Source organism: Oncorhynchus keta, chromosome 10 (genome assembly GCF_023373465.1).
Source record: "Oncorhynchus keta strain PuntledgeMale-10-30-2019 chromosome 10, Oket_V2, whole genome shotgun sequence".
Lineage (NCBI taxonomy): Eukaryota > Metazoa > Chordata > Actinopteri > Salmoniformes > Salmonidae > Oncorhynchus > Oncorhynchus keta.
This window is the reverse complement of record NC_068430.1, coordinates 79,873,033-79,889,650: the sequence shown is the minus strand read 5'-3', so window position 1 is coordinate 79,889,650 and position 16,618 is coordinate 79,873,033.

Here is a 16,618-nt window from a genome sequence, read left to right as displayed (position 1 = left end):
CTGGTAGAGATATAACAGTGTAGTCCCTGGTAGAGATATAACAGTGTAGTCCCTGGTAGAGATATAACAGTGTAGTCCCTGGTAGAGATATAACAGCGTAGTCCCTGGTAGAGATATAACAGCGTAGTCCCTGGTAGAGATATAACAGCGTAGTCCCTGGTAGAGATATAACAGCGTAGTCCCTGGTAGAGATATAACAGCGTAGTCCCTGGTAGAGATATAACAGCGTAGTCCCTGGTAGAGATATAACAGTGTAGTCCCTGGTAGAGATATAACAGTGTAGTCCCTGGTAGAGATATAACAGCGTAGTCCCTGGTAGAGATATAACAGTGTAGTCCCTGGTAGAGATATAACAGTGTAGTGGTAGAGATATAACAGTGTAGTCCCTGGTAGAGATATAACAGTGTAGTGGTAGAGATATAACAGTGTAGTGGTAGAGAGATATAACAGTGTAGTCCCTGGTAGAGATATAACAGTGTAGTGGTAGAGATATAACAGTGTAGTCCCTGGTAGAGATATAACAGTGTAGTGGTAGAGATATAACAGTGTAGTGGTAGAGATATAACAGTGTAGTCCCTGGTAGAGATATAACAGTGTAGTCCCTGGTAGAGATATAACAGTGTAGTCCCTGGTAGAGATATAACAGTGTAGTCCCTGGTAGATATATAACAGTGTAGTGGTAGAGATATAACAGTGTAGTGGTAGAGAGATATAACAGTATAGTGGTAGAGATATAACAGCCCCTGGTAGAGATATAACAGTGTAGTGGTAGAGATATAACAGCGTAGTCCCTGGTAGAGATATAACAGTGTAGTGGTAGAGATATAACAGTGTAGTGGTAGAGATATAACAGTGTAGTGGTAGAGATATAACAGCGTAGTGGTAGAGATATAACAGTGTAGTGGTAGAGATATAACAGTGTAGTCCCTGGTAGAGATATAACAGTGTAGTCCCTGGTAGAGATATAACAGTGTAGTCCCTGGTAGAGATATAACAGTGTAGTGGTAGAGATATAACAGCGTAGTCCCTGGTAGAGATATAACAGTGTAGTGGTAGAGATATAACAGTGTAGTGGTATATAACAGCGTAGTCCCTGGTAGAGATATAACAGTGTAGTCCCTGGTAGAGATATAACAGTGTAGTGGTAGAGATATAACAGTGTAGTCCCTGGTAGAGATATAACAGCGTAGTGGTAGAGATATAACAGTGTAGTCCCTGGTAGAGATATAACAGCGTAGTCCCTGGTAGAGATATAACAGCGTAGTGGGAGAGATATAACAGCGTAGTGGGAGAGATATAACAGTGTAGTGGTAGAGATATAACAGCGTAGTCCCTGGTAGAGATATAACAGTGTAGTGGTAGAGATATAACAGTGTAGTGGTAGAGATATAACAGCGTAGTGGTAGAGATATAACAGTGTAGTCCCTGGTAGAGATATAACAGTGTAGTGGTAGAGATATAACAGTGTAGTCCCTGGTAGAGATATAACAGTGTAGTGGTAGAGATATAACAGTGTAGTGGTAGAGAGATATAACAGTGTAGTGGTAGAGAGATATAACAGTGTAGTGGTAGAGATATAACAGTGTAGTGGTAGAGATATAACAGCGTAGTGGGAGAGATATAACAGCGTAGTGGTAGAGATATAACAGTGTAGTGGTAGAGAGATATAACAGTGTAGTCCCTGGTAGAGATATAACAGTGTAGTCCCTGGTAGAGATATAACAGTGTAGTCCCTGGTAGAGATATAACAGTGTAGTCCCTGGTAGAGATATAACAGCGTAGTGGTAGAGATATAACAGCGTAGTCCTTGGTAGAGATATAACAGCGTAGTCCCTGGTAGAGATATAACAGTGTAGTGGTAGAGATATAACAGCGTAGTCCCTGGTAGAGATATAACAGTGTAGTGGTAGAGATATAACAGCGTAGTGGGAGAGATATAACAGTGTAGTGGGAGAGATATAACAGTGTAGTGGTAGAGATATAACAGCGTAGTCCCTGGTAGAGATATAACAGTGTAGTGGTAGAGAGATATAACAGTGTAGTGGGAGAGATATAACAGCGTAGTGGTAGAGATATAACAGTGTAGTGGTAGAGATATAACAGCGTAGTGGTAGAGATATAACAGTGTAGTGGTAGAGATATAACAGTGTAGTGGTAGAGAGATATAACAGTGTAGTCCCTGGTAGAGATATAACAGTGTAGTCCCTGGTAGAGATATAACAGTGTAGTCCCTGGTAGAGATATAACAGTGTAGTCCCTGGTAGAGATATAACAGCGTAGTCCCTGGTAGAGATATAACAGCGTAGTGGGAGAGATATAACAGCGTAGTGGGAGAGATATAACAGTGTAGTGGTAGAGATATAACAGCGTAGTCCCTGGTAGAGATATAACAGTGTAGTGGTAGAGATATAACAGCGTAGTCCCTGGTAGAGATATAACAGTGTAGTCCCTGGTAGAGATATAACAGCGTAGTCCCTGGTAGAGATATAACAGTGTAGTCCCTGGTAGAGATATAACAGTGTAGTGGTAGAGAGATAACAGTGTAGTCCCTGGTAGAGATATAACAGTGTAGTCCCTGGTAGAGATATAACAGTGTAGTCCCTGGTAGAGATATAACAGTGTAGTCCCTGGTAGAGATATAACAGTGTAGTCCCTGGTAGAGATATAACAGTGTAGTCCCTGGTAGAGATATAACAGTGTAGTCCCTGGTAGAGATATAACAGTGTAGTCCCTGGTAGAGATATAACAGTGTAGTGGTAGAGATATAACAGCGTAGTGGTAGAGATATAACAGTGTAGTGGGAGAGATATAACAGTGTAGTGGTAGAGAGATATAACAGTGTAGTGGTAGAGATATAACAGTGTAGTCCCTGATAGAGATATAACAGTGTAGTGGTAGAGATATAACAGTGTAGTGGTAGAGAGATATAACAGTGTAGTGGTAGAGATATAACAGTGTAGTGGTAGAGATATAACAGTGTAGTGGTAGAGATATAACAGTGTAATCCCTGATAGAGATATAACAGTGTAGTGGTAGAGATATAACAGTGTAGTGGTAGAGATATAACAGTGTAATCCCTGATAGAGATATAACAGTGTAGTGGTAGAGATATAACAGTGTAGTGGTAGAGATATAACAGTGTAATCCCTGATAGAGATATAACAGTGTAGTGGTAGAGATATAACAGTGTAGTGGTAGAGATATAACAGTGTAGTGGTAGAGAGATATAACAGTGTAGTGGTAGAGAGATATAACAGTGTAGTCCCTGGTAGAGATATAACAGTGTAGTGGTAGAGATATAACAGTGTAGTGGTAGAGATATAACAGTGTAGTGGTAGAGATATATAACAGTGTAGTGGTAGAGATATAACAGTGTAGTGGTAGAGATATAACAGTGTAGTGGTAGAGATATAACAGTGTAGTGGTAGAGATATAACAGTGTAGTACCTGGTAGAGATATAACAGTGTAGTGGTAGAGATATATAACAGTGTAGTGGTAGAGAGATATAACAGTGTAGTGGTAGAGATATAACAGTGTAGTGGTAGAGATATATAACAGTGTAGTGGTAGAGATATAACAGTGTAGTGGTAGAGAGATATAACAGTGTAGTGGTAGAGAGATATAACAGTGTAGTGGTAGAGATATATAACAGTGTAGTGGTAGAGATATAACAGTGTAGTGGTAGAGATATAACAGTGTAGTGGTAGAGATATAACAGTGTAGTGGTAGAGAGATATAACAGTGTAGTGGTAGAGAGATATAACAGTGTAGTGGTAGAGAGATATAACAGTGTAGTGGTAGAGATATAACAGTGTAGTGGTAGAGAGATATAACAGTGTAGTGGTAGAGATATAACAGTGTAGTGGTAGAGAGATATAACAGTGTAGTGGTAGAGATATAACAGTGTAGTCCCTGATAGAGATATAACAGTGTAGTGGTAGAGATATAACAGTGTAATCCCTGATAGAGATATAACAGTGTAGTGGTAGAGATATAACAGCGTAGTGGTAGAGATATATAACAGTGTAGTGGTAGAGTATAACAGTAGACAGACAGAGGGAACGGTGTAGTGGTAGAGTATAACAGTAGACAGACAGAGGGAACGGTGTAGTGGTAGAGTATAACAGACAGACAGAGGGAACGGTGTAGTGGTAGAGTATAACAGTAGACAGACAGAGGGAACGGTGTAGTGGTAGAGTATAACAGAGACAGACAGAGGGAACGGTGTAGTGGTAGAGTATAACAGACAGACAGAGGGAACGGTGTAGTGGTAGAGTATAACAGTAGACAGACAGACAGAGGAACGGTGTAGTGGTAGAGTATAACAGACAGACAGACAGAGGAACGGTGTAGTGGTAGAGTATAACAGTAGACAGACAGAGGGAACGGTGTAGTGGTAGAGTATAACAGACAGACAGACAGAGGGAACGGTGTAGTGGTAGAGTATAACAGACAGACAGACAGAGGGAACGGAGTGGTAGAGTATAACAGTAGACAGACAGAGGGAACGGTGTAGTGGTAGAGTATAACAGTAGACAGACAGAGGGAACGGTGTAGTGGTAGAGTATAACAGTAGACAGACAGAGGGAACGGTGTAGTGGTAGAGTATAACAGTAGACAGACAGAGGGAACGGTGTAGTGGTAGAGTATAACAGTAGACAGACAGAGGGAACGGTGTAGTGGTAGAGTATAACAGTAGACAGACAGAGGGAACGGTGTAGTGGTAGAGTATAACAGTAGACAGACAGAGGAACGGTGTAGTGGTAGAGTATAACAGACAGACAGACAGAGGGAACGGTGTAGTGGTAGAGTATAACAGTAGACAGACAGAGGGAACGGTGTAGTGGTAGAGTATAACAGTAGACAGACAGAGGGAACGGTGTAGTGGTAGAGTATAACAGTAGACAGACAGAGGGAACGGTGTAGTGGTAGAGTATAACAGTAGACAGACAGAGGGAACGGTGTAGTGGTAGAGTATAACAGTAGACAGACAGAGGGAACGGTGTAGTGGTAGAGTATAACAGTAGACAGACAGAGGGAACGGTGTAGTGGTAGAGTATAACAGTAGACAGACAGAGACAGACAGGAACGGTGTAGTGGTAGAGTATAACAGTAGACAGACAGAGGGAACGGTGTAGTGGTAGAGTATAACAGTAGACAGACAGAGGGAACGGTGTAGTGGTAGAGTATAACAGTAGACAGACAGAGGGAACGGTGTAGTGGTAGAGTATAACAGAGACAGACAGAGGGAACGGTGTAGTGGTAGAGTATAACAGTAGACAGACAGAGGGAACGGTGTAGTGGTAGAGTATAACAGTAGACAGACAGACAGAGGGAACGGTGTAGTGGTAGAGTATAACAGTAGACAGACAGACAGAGGGAACGGTGTAGTGGTAGAGTATAACAGTAGACAGACAGAGGGAACGGTGTAGTGGTAGAGTATAACAGTAGACAGACAGAGGAACGGTGTAGTGGTAGAGTATAACAGTAGACAGACAGAGGGAACGGTGTAGTGGTAGAGTATAACAGTAGACAGACAGAGGGAACGGTGTAGTGGTAGAGTATAACAGTAGACAGACAGAGGAACGGTGTAGTGGTAGAGTATAACAGTAGACAGACAGAGGAACGGTGTAGTGGTAGAGTATAACAGTAGACAGACAGAGGAACGGTGTAGTGGTATATAACAGTAGACAGACAGAGGGAACGGTGTAGTGGTAGAGTATAACAGTAGACAGACAGAGGGAACGGTGTAGTGGTAGAGTATAACAGTAGACAGACAGAGGGAACGGTGTAGTGGTAGAGTATAACAGTAGACAGACAGAGGGGAACGGTGTAGTGGTAGAGTATAACAGTAGACAGACAGAGGGAACGGTGTAGTGGTAGAGTATAACAGTAGACAGACAGAGGAACGGTGTAGACAGACAGACAGAGGAGAACGGTGTAGTGGTAGAGTATAACAGTAGACAGACAGAGGAACGGTGTAGTGGTAGAGTATAACAGTAGACAGACAGAGGGACAGTGGTAGAGTATAACAGTAGACAGACAGTGTAGTGGTAGAGTATAACAGTAGACAGACAGAGGAACGGTGTAGTGGTAGAGTATAACAGTAGACAGACAGAGGGAACGGTGTAGTGGTAGAGTATAACAGTAGACAGACAGAGGGAACGGTGTAGTGGTAGAGTATAACAGTAGACAGACAGACAGAGGAACGGTGTAGTGGTAGAGTATAACAGTAGACAGACAGAGGAACGGTGTAGTGGTAGAGTATAACAGTAGACAGACAGAGGGAACGGTGTAGTGGTAGAGTATAACAGTAGACAGACAGAGGAACGGTGTAGTGGTAGAGTATAACAGACAGACAGACGGTGTAGTGGTAGAGTATAACAGTAGACAGACAGGTGTAGTGGTAGAGTATAACAGTAGACAGACAGAGGGAACGGTGTAGTGGTAGAGTATAACAGTAGACAGACAGAGGAACGGTGTAGTGGTAGAGTATAACAGTAGACAGACAGAGGGAACGGTGTAGTGGTAGAGTATAACAGTAGACAGACAGAGGGAACGGTGTAGTGGTAGAGTATAACAGTAGACAGACAGAGGAACGGTGTAGTGGTAGAGTATAACAGTAGACAGACAGAGGAACGGTGTAGTGGTAGAGTATAACAGTAGACAGACAGAGAGGAACGGTGTAGTGGTAGAGTATAACAGACAGACAGAGGAACGGTGTAGTGGTAGAGTATAACAGTAGACAGAGGGAACGGTGTAGTGGTAGAGTATAACAGACAGACAGAGGGAACGGTGTAGTGGTAGAGTATAACAGAGACAGACAGAGGAACGGTGTAGTGGTAGAGTATAACAGTAGACAGACAGAGGGAACGGTGTAGTGGTAGAGTATAACAGTAGACAGACAGAGGGAGCGGTGTAGTGGTAGAGTATAACAGTAGACAGACAGAGGAACGGTGTAGTGGTAGAGTATAACAGTAGACAGACAGAGGGAACGGTGTAGTGGTAGAGTATAACAGTAGACAGACAGAGGGAACGGTGTAGTGGTAGAGTATAACAGTAGACAGACAGAGGAGGGACGGTGTAGTGGTAGAGTATAACAGTAGACAGACAGAGGAACGGTGTAGTGGTAGAGTATAACAGTAGACAGACAGAGGGAACGGTGTAGTGGTAGAGTATAACAGTAGACAGACAGAGGAACGGTGTAGTGGTAGAGTATAACAGTAGACAGACAGAGGGAACGGTGTAGTGGTAGAGTATAACAGTAGACAGACAGAGGGAACGGTGTAGTGGTAGAGTATAACAGTAGACAGACAGAGGAACGGTGTAGTGGTAGAGTATAACAGTAGACACAGACAGAGATAACAGTAGACAGACAGTGTAGTGGTAGAGTATAACAGACAGACAGACAGAGGGAACGGTGTAGTGGTAGAGTATAACAGTAGACAGACAGAGGAACGGTGTAGTGGTAGAGTATAACAGTAGACAGACAGAGGAACGGTGTAGTGGTAGAGTATAACAGTAGACAGACAGAGGAACAGTGTAGTGGTAGAGTATAACAGTAGACAGACAGAGGAACGGTGTAGTGGTAGAGTATAACAGTAGACAGACAGAGGGAACGGTGTAGTGGTAGAGTATAACAGTAGACAGACAGAGGAACGGTGTAGTGGTAGAGTATAACAGTAGACAGACAGACAGGAGGGAACGGTGTAGTGGTAGAGTATAACAGTAGACAGACAGAGGGAACGGTGTAGTGGTAGAGTATAACAGTAGACAGACAGAGGAACGGTGTAGTGGTAGAGTATAACAGTACAGACAGAGGAACGGTGTAGTGGTAGAGTATAACAGTAGACAGACAGAGGGAACGGTGTAGTGGTAGAGTATAACAGTAGACAGACAGAGGGAACGGTGTAGTGGTAGAGTATAACAGTAGACAGACAGAGGGAACGGTGTAGTGGTAGAGTATAACAGTAGACAGACAGAGGAACGGTGTAGTGGTAGAGTATAACAGACAGACAGAGGAACGGTGTAGTGGTAGAGTATAACAGTAGACAGACAGAGGTAGAGTATAACAGTGGTAGACAGTAGACAGACAGAGGGAACGGTGTAGTGGTAGAGTATAACAGTAGACAGACAGAGGGAACGGTGTAGTGGTAGAGTATAACAGTAGACAGACAGAGGAACGGTGTAGTGGTAGAGTATAACAGTAGACAGACAGAGGAACGGTGTAGTGGTAGAGTATAACAGAGACAGACAGAGGAACGGTGTAGTGGTAGAGTATAACAGTAGACAGACAGAGGGAACGGTGTAGTGGTAGAGTATAACAGTAGACAGACAGAGGGAACGGTGTAGTGGTAGTGGTAGTATAACAGTAGACAGACAGAGGAACGGTGTAGTGGTAGAGTATAACAGTAGACAGACAGAGGAACGGTGTAGTGGTAGAGTATAACAGTAGACAGACAGACAGGAGGGAACGGTGTAGTGGTAGAGTATAACAGTAGACAGACAGAGGGAACGGTGTAGTGGTAGAGTATAACAGTAGACAGACAGAGGAACGGTGTAGTGGTAGAGTATAACAGTAGACAGACAGAGGGAACGGTGTAGTGGTAGAGTATAACAGTAGACAGACAGAGGAACGGTGTAGTGGTAGAGTATAACAGTAGACAGACAGAGGGAACGGTGTAGTGGTAGAGTATAACAGTAGACAGACAGAGGAACGGTGTAGTGGTAGAGTATAACAGTAGACAGACAGAGGAACGGTGTAGTGGTAGAGTATAACAGTAGACAGACAGAGGAACGGTGTAGTGGTAGACAGACAGACAGAGAACGGTGTAGTGGTAGAGTATAACAGTAGACAGACAGAGGGAACGGTGTAGTGGTAGAGTATATAACAGACAGAGGGAACGGTGTAGTGGTAGAGTATAACAGACAGACAGACAGAGGGAACGGTGTAGTGGTAGAGTATAACAGTAGACAGACAGAGGGAACGGTGTAGTGGTAGAGTATAACAGTAGACAGACAGAGGGAACGGTGTAGTGGTAGAGTATAACAGTAGACAGACAGAGGAACGGTGTAGTGGTAGAGTATAACAGTAGACAGACAGAGGGAACGGTGTAGTGGTAGAGTATAACAGTAGACAGACAGAGGGAACGGTGTAGTGGTAGAGTATAACAGTAGACAGACAGAGGAACGGTGTAGTGGTAGAGTATAACAGTAGACAGACAGAGGGAACGGTGTAGTGGTAGAGTATAACAGTAGACAGACAGAGGGAACGGTGTAGTGGTAGAGTATAACAGTAGACAGACAGAGGAACGGTGTAGTGGTAGAGTATAACAGTAGACAGACAGAGGAACGGTGTAGTGGTAGAGTATAACAGTAGACAGACAGAGGGAACGGTGTAGTGGTAGAGTATAACAGTAGACAGACAGAGGGAACGGTGTAGTGGTAGAACAGTATAACAGTAGACAGACAGAGGGAACGGTGTAGTGGTAGAGTATAACAGTAGACAGACAGAGGGAACGTGTAGTGGTAGAGTATAACAGTAGACAGACAGAGGGAACGGTGTAGTGGTAGAGTATAACAGTAGACAGACAGAGGGAACGGTGTAGTGGTAGAGTATAACAGTAGACAGACAGAGGGAACGGTGTAGTGGTAGAGTATAACAGTAGACAGACAGAGGAACGGTGTAGTGGTAGAGTATAACAGTAGACAGACAGAGGAACGGTGTAGTGGTAGAGTATAACAGTAGACAGACAGAGGGTGTAGGTGTAGTGGTAGAGTATAACAGTAGACAGACAGAGGAACGGTGTAGTGGTAGAGTATAACAGTAGACAGACAGAGGAACGGTGTAGTGGTAGAGTATAACAGTAGACAGACAGAGGGAACGGTGTAGTGGTAGAGTATAACAGTAGACAGACAGAGGGAACGGTGTAGTGGTAGAGTATAACAGACAGACAGAGGGAACAGACAGAGGGAACGGTGTAGTGGTAGAGTATAACAGTAGACAGACAGAGGAACGGTGTAGTGGTAGAGTATAACAGTAGACAGACAGACAGGGAACGGTGTAGTGGTAGAGTATAACAGTAGACAGACAGAGGGAACGGTGTAGTGGTAGAGTATAACAGTAGACAGACAGAGGGAACGGTGTAGTGGTAGAGTATAACAGTAGACAGACAGAGAGGAGGTGTAGTGGTAGAGTATAACAGTAGACAGACAGAGGGAACGGTGTAGTGGTAGAGTATAACAGTAGACAGACAGAGGAACGGTGTAGTGGTAGAGTATAACAGTAGACAGACAGAGGGAACGGTGTAGTGGTAGAGTATAACAGTAGACAGACAGAGGGAACGGTGTAGTGGTAGAGTATAACAGACAGACAGACAGAGGGAACGGTGTAGTGGTAGAGTATAACAGTAGACAGACAGAGGAACGGTGTAGTGGTAGAGTATAACAGTAGACAGACAGAGGGAACGGTGTAGTGGTAGAGTATAACAGTAGACAGACAGAGGACGGTGTAGTGGTAGAGTATAACAGTAGACAGACAGAGGAACGGTGTAGTGGTAGAGTATAACAGTAGACAGACAGAGGGAACGGTGTAGTGGTAGAGTATAACAGTAGACAGACAGAGGGAACGGTGTAGTGGTACAGACAGAGGGAACGGTGTAGTGGTAGAGTATAACAGTAGACAGACAGAGGGAACGGTGTAGTGGTAGAGTATAACAGTAGACAGACAGAGGGAACGGTGTAGTGGTAGAGTATAACAGTAGACAGACAGAGAGGGAACGGTGTAGTGGTAGAGTATAACAGTAGACAGACAGAGGGAACGGTGTAGTGGTAGAGTATAACAGTAGACAGACAGAGGGAACGGTGTAGTGGTAGAGTATAACAGACAGACAGACAGAGGAACGGTGTAGTGGTAGAGTATAACAGAGACAGACAGAGGACAGAACGGTGTAGTGGTAGAGTATAACAGTAGACAGACAGAGGGAACGGTGTAGTGGTAGAGTATAACAGTAGACAGACAGACAGAGGGAACGGTGTAGTGGTAGAGTATAACAGTAGACAGACAGAGGGAACGGTGTAGTGGTAGAGTATAACAGTAGACAGACAGAGGGAACGGTGTAGTGGTAGAGTATAACAGTAGACAGACAGAGGGAACGGTGTAGTGGTAGAGTATAACAGTAGACAGACAGAGGGAACGGTGTAGTGGTAGAGTATAACAGTAGACAGACAGAGGGAACGGTGTAGTGGTAGAGTATAACAGTAGACAGACAGAGGAACGGTGTAGTGGTAGAGTATAACAGTAGACAGACAGAGGGAACGGTGTAGTGGTAGAGTATAACAGTAGACAGACAGAGGGAACGGTGTAGTGGTAGAGTATAACAGACAGACAGACAGAGGGAACGGTGTAGTGGTAGAGTATAACAGTAGACAGACAGAGGGAACGGTGTAGTGGTAGAGTATAACAGTAGACAGACAGAGGGAACGGTGTAGTGGTAGAGTATAACAGTAGACAGACAGAGGGAACGGTGTAGTGGTAGAGTATAACAGTAGACAGACAGAGGGAACGGTGTAGTGGTAGAGTATAACAGTAGACAGACAGAGGGAACGGTGTAGTGGTAGAGTATAACAGTAGACAGACAGAGGGAACGGTGTAGTGGTAGAGTATAACAGTAGACAGACAGAGGAACGGTGTAGTGGTAGAGTATAACAGTAGACAGACAGAGGGGAACGGTGTAGTGGTAGAGTATAACAGTAGACAGACAGAGGGAACGGTGTAGTGGTAGAGTATAACAGTAGACAGACAGAGGGAACGGTGTAGTGGTAGAGTATAACAGTAGACAGACAGAGGGGAACGGTGTAGTGGTAGAGTATAACAGTAGACAGACAGAGGGAACGGTGTAGTGGTAGAGTATAACAGTAGACAGACAGAGGGAACGGTGTAGTGGTAGAGTATAACAGTAGACAGACAGAGGGAACGGTGTAGTGGTAGAGTATAACAGTAGACAGACAGAGGAACGGTGTAGTGGTAGAGTATAACAGTAGACAGACAGAGGGAACGGTGTAGTGGTAGAGTATAACAGTAGACAGACAGAGGGAACGGTGTAGTGGTAGAGTATAACAGTAGACAGACAGAGGGAACGGTGTAGTGGTAGAGTATAACAGTAGACAGACAGAGGAACGGTGTAGTGGTAGAGTATAACAGTAGACAGACAGAGGGAACGGTGTAGTGGTAGAGTATAACAGTAGACAGACAGAGGGAACGGTGTAGTGGTAGAGTATAACAGTAGACAGACAGAGGGAACGGTGTAGTGGTAGAGTATAACAGTAGACAGACAGAGGGAACGGTGTAGTGGTAGAGTATAACAGTAGACAGACAGACAGAGGGAACGGTGTAGTGGTAGAGTATAACAGTAGACAGACAGACAGAGGGAACGGTGTAGTGGTAGAGTATAACAGTAGACAGACAGAGGGAACGGTGTAGTGGTAGAGTATAACAGTAGACAGACAGAGGGAACGGTGTAGTGGTAGAGTATAACAGTAGACAGACAGAGGGAACGGTGTAGTGGTAGAGTATAACAGTAGACAGACAGAGGGAACGGTGTAGTGGTAGAGTATAACAGTAGACAGACAGAGGGAACGGTGTAGTGGTAGAGTATAACAGTAGACAGACAGAGGGAACGGTGTAGTGGTAGAGTATAACAGTAGACAGACAGAGGGAACGGTGTAGTGGTAGAGTATAACAGTAGACAGAGGGAACGGTGTAGTGGTAGAGTATAACAGTAGACAGACAGAGGGAACGGTGTAGTGGTAGAGTATAACAGTAGACAGACAGAGGGAACGGTGTAGTGGTAGAGTATAACAGTAGACAGACAGAGGGAACGGTGTAGTGGTAGAGTATAACAGTAGACAGACAGAGGGAACGGTGTAGTGGTAGAGTATAACAGTAGACAGACAGAGGGAACGGTGTAGTGGTAGAGTATAACAGTAGACAGACAGAGGGAACGGTGTAGTGGTAGAGTATAACAGACAGACAGAGGGAACGGTGTAGTGGTAGAGTATAACAGTAGACAGACGGAACGGTGTAGTGGTAGAGTATAACAGTAGACAGACAGAGGGAACGGTGTAGTGGTAGAACATAACAGACAGACAGACAGACAGAGGAACGGTGTAGTGGTAGAGTATAACAGTAGACAGACAGAGGGAACGGTGTAGTGGTAGAGTATAACAGTAGACAGACAGAGGGAACGGTGTAGTGGTAGAGTATAACAGTAGACAGACAGAGGGAACGGTGTAGTGGTAGAGTATAACAGTAGACAGACAGAGGGAACGGTGTAGTGGTAGAGTATAACAGTAGACAGACAGAGGGAACGGTGTAGTGGTAGAGTATAACAGTAGACAGACAGAGGGAACGGTGTAGTGGTAGAGTATAACAGTAGACAGACAGAGGGAACGGTGTAGTGGTAGAGTATAACAGTAGACAGACAGAGGGAACGGTGTAGTGGTAGAGTATAACAGTAGACAGACAGAGGGAACGGTGTAGTGGTAGAGTATAACAGTAGACAGACAGAGGGGAACGGTGTAGTGGTAGAGTATAACAGTAGACAGACAGAGGGAACGGTGTAGTGGTAGAGTATAACAGTAGACAGACAGAGGGAACGGTGTAGTGGTAGAGTATAACAGTAGACAGACAGAGGGAACGGTGTAGTGGTAGAGTATAACAGTAGACAGACAGAGGGAACGGTGTAGTGGTAGAGTATAACAGTAGACAGACAGAGGGAACGGTGTAGTGGTAGAGTATAACAGTAGACAGACAGACAGAGGGAACGGTGTAGTGGTAGAGTATAACAGTAGACAGACAGAGGGAACGGTGTAGTGGTAGAGTATAACAGTAGACAGACAGAGGGAACGGTGTAGTGGTAGAGTATAACAGTAGACAGACAGAGGGAACGGTGTAGTGGTAGAGTATAACAGTAGACAGACAGAGGGAACGGTGTAGTGGTAGAGTATAACAGTAGACAGACAGAGGGAACGGTGTAGTGGTAGAGTATAACAGACAGACAGACAGAGGAACGGTGTAGTGGTAGAGTATAACAGTAGACAGACAGAGGGAACGGTGTAGTGGTAGAGTATAACAGTAGACAGACAGAGGGAACGGTGTAGTGGTAGAGTATAACAGTAGACAGACAGAGGGAACGGTGTAGTGGTAGAGTATAACAGTAGACAGACAGAGGGAACGGTGTAGTGGTAGAGTATAACAGTAGACAGACAGAGGGAACGGTGTAGTGGTAGAGTATAACAGACAGACAGAGGGAACGGTGTAGTGGTAGAGTATAACAGTAGACAGACAGAGGGAACGGTGTAGTGGTAGAGTATAACAGTAGACAGACAGAGGGAACGGTGTAGTGGTAGAGTATAACAGTAGACAGACAGAGGGAACGGTGTAGTGGTAGAGTATAACAGTAGACAGACAGAGGGAACGGTGTAGTGGTAGAGTATAACAGTAGACAGACAGAGGGAACGGTGTAGTGGTAGAGTATAACAGTAGACAGACAGAGGGAACGGTGTAGTGGTAGAGTATAACAGTAGACAGACAGAGGGAACGGTGTAGTGGTAGACAGTATAACAGTAGACAGACAGAGGGAACGGTGTAGTGGTAGAGTATAACAGTAGACAGACAGAGGGAACGGTGTAGTGGTAGAGTATAACAGTAGACAGACAGAGGGAACGGTGTAGTGGTAGAGTATAACAGTAGACAGACAGAGGGAACGGTGTAGTGGTAGAGTATAACAGTAGACAGACAGAGGGAACGGTGTAGTGGTAGAGTATAACAGTAGACAGACAGAGGGAACGGTGTAGTGGTAGAGTATAACAGTAGACAGACAGAGGGAACGGTGTAGTGGTAGAGTATAACAGTAGACAGACAGAGGGAACGGTGTAGTGGTAGAGTATAACAGTAGACAGACAGAGGGAACGGTGTAGTGGTAGAGTATAACAGTAGACAGACAGAGGGAACGGTGTAGTGGTAGAGTATAACAGTAGACAGACAGAGGGAACGGTGTAGTGGTAGAGTATAACAGTAGACAGACAGAGGGAACGGTGTAGTGGTAGAGTATAACAGTAGACAGACAGAGGGAACGGTGTAGTGGTAGAGTATAACAGTAGACAGACAGAGGGAACGGTGTAGTGGTAGAGTATAACAGTAGACAGACAGAGGGAACGGTGTAGTGGTAGAACAGTATAACAGTAGACAGACAGAGGGAACGGTGTAGTGGTAGAGTATAACAGTAGACAGACAGAGGGAACGGTGTAGTGGTAGAGTATAACAGTAGACAGACAGAGGGAACGGTGTAGTGGTAGACAGAGGGAACGGTATAACAGTAGACAGACAGAGGGAACGGTGTAGAGTGGTAGTGGTAGAGTATAACAGTAGACAGACAGAGGGAACGGTGTAGTGGTAGAGTATAACAGTAGACAGACAGAGGGAACGGTGTAGTGGTAGAGTATAACAGTAGACAGACAGAGGGAACGGTGTAGTGGTAGAGTATAACAGTAGACAGACAGAGGGAACGGTGTAGTGGTAGAGTATAACAGTAGACAGACAGACAGAGGGAACGGTGTAGTGGTAGAGTATAACAGTAGACAGACAGAGGGAACGGTGTAGTGGTAGAGTATAACAGTAGACAGACAGAGGGAACGGTGTAGTGGTAGAGTATAACAGTAGACAGACAGAGGGAACGGTGTAGTGGTAGAGTATAACAGTAGACAGACAGAGGGAACGGTGTAGTGGTAGAGTATAACAGTAGACAGACAGAGGGAACGGTGTAGTGGTAGAGTATAACAGTAGACAGACAGAGGGAACGGTGTAGTGGTAGAGTATAACAGTAGACAGACAGAGGGAACGGTGTAGTGGTAGAGTATAACAGTAGACAGACAGAGGGAACGGTGTAGTGGTAGAGTATAACAGTAGACAGACAGAGGGAACGGTGTAGTGGTAGAGTATAACAGTAGACAGACAGAGGGAACGGTGTAGTGGTAGAGTATAACAGTAGACAGACAGAGGGAACGGTGTAGTGGTAGAGTATAACAGACAGACAGACAGAGGGAACGGTGTAGTGGTAGAGTATAACAGTAGACAGACAGAGGGAACGGTGTAGTGGTAGAGTATAACAGTAGACAGACAGAGGGAACGGTGTAGTGGTAGAGTATAACAGTAGACAGACAGAGGGAACGGTGTAGTGGTAGAGTATAACAGTAGACAGACAGAGGGAACGGTGTAGTGGTAGAGTATAACAGTAGACAGACAGAGGGAACGGTGTAGTGGTAGAGTATAACAGTAGACAGACAGAGGGAACGGTGTAGTGGTAGAGTATAACAGTAGACAGACAGAGGGAACGGTGTAGTGGTAGAGTATAACAGTAGACAGAGGGAACGGTGTAGTGGTAGAGTATAACAGTAGACAGACAGAGGGAACGGTGTAGTGGTAGAGTATAACAGTAGACAGACAGAGGGAACGGTGTAGTGGTAGAGTATAACAGTAGACAGACAGGGGGAACGGTGTAGTGGTAGAGTATAACAGTAGACAGACAGAGGGAACGGTGTAGTGGTAGAGTATAACAG